The 5,000-nt window shown below is 26.4% G+C and overlaps 1 protein-coding gene across 9 annotated transcripts in view; it reads left to right on the top strand.

The window, feature by feature from the left end:
* LOC149131760 (uncharacterized) overlaps positions 1 to 5,000 on the top strand; it is a 1,392,655-nt gene that overhangs the window by 953,751 nt on the left and 433,904 nt on the right. The window lies entirely within an intron of this gene.

A 5,000-nucleotide genomic window follows, 5' to 3' on the forward strand; every position in this document is an offset into this window, starting at 1 on the left:
CTTAATATTTAGTCTTATATATGAAAGACATTGTGACGATATAGCTTTTTTTCTTATTGTTCTTGCATTCGTATTATCGTTATTGCAATTTGTTTTTGTTTTGTTTACATTTCTGTTGTTTTTTTTTTATTCCTCTTGTCTTATATTTATTTTCTTCTTCAAGAAACTATATAAGGATATTCTTTGAAAATAACATAAACAACGTCAAACAATAACAACAACCATTTCCGTCCAAGAACATACGTACTCGTTACATCCTTATATCAGGTTCTTCTTATCATATATTTATATTCCATTTTTTTTTCTTTTTTATAGAGTTTCCTCTTGTTGTTTTTACTATTATTTGCCTTCTTGCCTTATATATATATATATATAAGGCAAGAAGGCAAATAATAGCAATATATATATATATATATATACAGATATACACACACTCACGCACAAACTCACACACACACACACACACACACACACACACACATATATATATATATATATATACATATATATATATATTTAAACACATATAAATATATATATATACTTATATACAGATATGTATACATATATACATACACACACACACACACACACACACACACACATATATATATATATATATATATATATATATATATATATATATGTATGTATGTATGTATGTATGTATATATGTGTAAATAGATAGTTATACATATATAAATATACCTATATATTTATGTGTGTGTATGTATGTAGGTGTGTATATATGCGAGGAGAAGAGGTCGTTTTTTTTTTCAATTATGTTTTCGCTTATTTCTGAATTCCGTGCTATTTACTCATTTTTCTTCGATGTAAACTTTACTGGCATAACTATAACAAAATCCACACCACTACCATATCTAGCAGAACCAACAGGACTCTCAAAAATACTACTAATAATAACAGAACCACCCCCACCACCACCAAACACAAACACCACCCAAAACTTCTACAACAACAAGCACATTATTACATTCCGCCCATCATACACTGCCTACAATAGGATGCAAACATTTCTCTTCTGTTCTGTGAGTTGTTTATATAGGTGTATATATATCTACATAGGTGTATAAAAATATATATCAGCATACACACATATGTTTCTACGCGTATGTTTCTTTAGTTGTTTTTATAGATGTATACAAATATATACATATATCTATTTTTTCTCTCTAACATTCTCTCTATACAAACACACACTGGTATATATATATATATATATATATATATATATATATATATATATATATATATATATATATATATATATATATATATATATATATATATATATATATGTGTATATATATATATATATATATATCTATATATATATATATATATATATATATATATATATATATATATATATATATATATATATATATAAGTATATACATATACGTGTGTGTGTGTAAATAAATATATACACTATATAAGTATATAAACATTAACTTATATATATATCAAAATACACATATATGCTTTGTTTACACGCATATATATATATATATATATATATATATATATATATATATATATATATATATATATATATATATATATTTATATGTATATATATATATATACATATATAGATATCTAAATATTTATACAGACACACACACACAGATATATATATATAGACGAATGCACTCGTGCACACACACACACGCGCACACACACACACGCACACACACAGACACACACACACCCACACACACACACAGACACACACACACAGACACACACACACATACATATATATATATATATATATATATATATATATATGAATATATATATATATATATATATATATATATATATATATATATATATATATATATATATATATATATATATATATATATATATATATATATATATATATATATATATATGTGTACACATATAATGATGCAGCCTTATTTTCCTCATCCGTTCTCCTCTAATTTCCACCACCATAACACACATCTTATTAATTTTGAATTGCATTCATACCCCGCGTTATTTATTTTAATGTTATTAGTATTATTGTTTTTGTTTTTGTCTCGGTCGTTTTTATGTATTACCATTATATTCTTCTGTGTTATATATCTCATCTTCTCGTTATTGTTGTTGCTGTTATTGAAATCTTTGAGTTATTTTTGGAATTGGTTCAGTAGTGAAATTTTGTTAATTATATTCATTTCATTTTAAACAAAAAATTTTCAAGGAAAAAATATAATGAATGAATTCTACGAATGGCATACACTCTCACAAAAGCCCCATGTATACGTGTGTGTCCGTCTATGTACATGTATGTATGCCCCTACAGACTCACAGAAACAGACACACAGAGACACAAAGAAGTACTTACAGACACACAAACATACACACACATACATATATATATATTCATATAGATTTAATTGTAACTGCACACAAACATATGTGTAAATATAGAAATCAATACTCATAAATATTTATTTACTTATACATAGATAACTACACATACACAAATACACACACAGACACATATATGTATATATATACTTATATTTATATGTATATATATATATATATACATATATATATATATACATATATATATACATATATACATATATATATATATATACATGTATATATACATATATATATACTTATATGTGTATATGTATACACATATACGCAAATATATACACACATATATATGTATACATACATATGTAAATACATGCGCACACACACACACACATATATATATATATATATATATATATATATATATATATATATATATATATATATATATATATAAGTCCCAAATAAATATGTTTCGAGATAGTATCATATGTCCAAATCGATGAAAAGGGCGAAATTCTTGAGGAATTTTGGGGTAGAATTTACTGCTGTGATAAAAATAGCGCTGCTGTAAGATGATGATGATAAAGATAATAATAATAATAATAATAATAATAATAATAATAATAATAATAATAATAATAATAATAATAATAATAATAATAATAATAATAATAATAATAATAATAATAATAATGATGGTAGCAACAATATCATCAACAACAACAATTATACTAATGTTATAAGCAACGATAATAGTAACAATAATAATTATAATTTTGGTAATGTTAATAATAATTACCTGTTTTGGAATAAATACCAATAAAGTATGTTTTATGAAAAACATCGCGTTCACAAAAAAATTAATAATAATAAGTCTGCTCTGAGATAAGCAGAAGACTTCAAAAGAATTGTAAAAACATTGGAATATTAAGTAAATATGAAGGCCTTGAAGTAGAGGTCTGAAAATGTGGCCTCAAAGACGAATAAGGGTATCTGTTATCATCAGATATTAGTTGACCACAAGAGAAGTCTCCCTTAAACAATAAATTCCTTAAGATACTGCCCAAATCTTAAGAAAAATAGTATCAAGCTTAAAATATCTGATTCCTATTAAATTCCTTCAAAACTGAAATATGAATTTCATGGTTTTCAAGTTATCAGATTCTGGTCTCCTTCCAGTACAATATATTCATGTTGTTATAGGTACACTGGAAATAATCAAGAAACATACCGACAAATTTTTTGACAAGATTCTTGAGAAATTCATAATCAATGAAACTCAAAATAATGTGTGGGCATTAACAGCCACTATTCTACGTCAGTTTCGCTCCATCCAATATATATATGCCTTAAGTTTCTGGTTGAAACTCGGTTAGTAATTAAATTAAATGCAATTCAATTGGAAAATAATAATGATAATAATAAATGCCCTGATGCAGTACCAAGCAGTGGTTCTTGTGGCTTCTGATCTTAACTGATTGGAAGTGTTATCATGTACATTGTTTTGTCTTCGTATAAAAGATGGGCTACAGCAAATATTCTGCTTAATACCACAGATTTGCTTGTCAGTTGTTTGACCTTAACCAGTTCAGCATGTCCCTTAGTGGCTGACGATATGTGCATCTCTGATCATGAGCAGAAGTAGTGGGGTGCATCATAGCCATGTGTTGAGAGGAATTTTTTGGGGTTCGGATAATTCACCGTTGGAAATCTGGGTGTTCCGTTCCACATCCTTAAAGAACCCTTATTCAGGGACCTTTAAATCGGAATGGGCTACTCGACCTGAAGAAAATTCTAACTGTGCACCACCTACAAGGTCATGCGCTGTTTGTCTAGATATGAGGTCACCATGTCACGCGCATATGGTTGTGATAGATATGCCTGGTGTACCCTTATCCGACGGGTAGTCATGGTGGATATACTGGGATTCGTATATGTGTACCCCAGTATGGCATGCATTGCTATCTCATTAATGATAATAATAATATTAATACTAATGATAATGATAATAATAATGATAATAATAATAATAATAATAATAATAATAATAATAATAATAATAATAATAATAATAATAATAATAACAACAACAACAACAACAATAATAATAATAAGTCAGTACTTGCGCAGAAAAAAAGAAGAGTATCATGTAAAAGAAGAAATGTTGGGATCAAAAGATCTGACTGAGCAATAGTGAATGAGTTTTGCGAAGATATTTGGTATAACAATTACGGCAGATTGCTACTGTCTTTGAATGAGGACAGTGATAAATAGAATAGAGAAAATGGTGGAAATTGGAGACCTAACTCCATTGAAATTTGACTATGAAACAACTGCATTTTGTGGATTTAAAAAAAATATATTTATGTATTCTGAGGAATAACATATACGTATATTTTTTTATGTTTAAAATCAACAAAATACATATAATTGGATGTGAAAGCGCGCTAGGTAAAAGTGAAAAGAATGAAAAGTAAAATTTAATTTAAAAAATAAAGAAATAAGAAAATAAAAGTAAAAAAATATGGTGTTTCATGGAATAAAATATTTGCAAAACTGACGATATAATTAACGGACTTGTATTGAGTTTGAAAATGTGGATGAGGTAGGGCTGTATATGAAATACT

Source organism: Octopus bimaculoides, chromosome 19 (assembly GCF_046866305.1).
Source record: "Octopus bimaculoides isolate indiv1 chromosome 19, ASM4686630v1, whole genome shotgun sequence".
In the NCBI taxonomy this organism is placed as follows: Eukaryota; Metazoa; Mollusca; class Cephalopoda; order Octopoda; family Octopodidae; genus Octopus; species Octopus bimaculoides.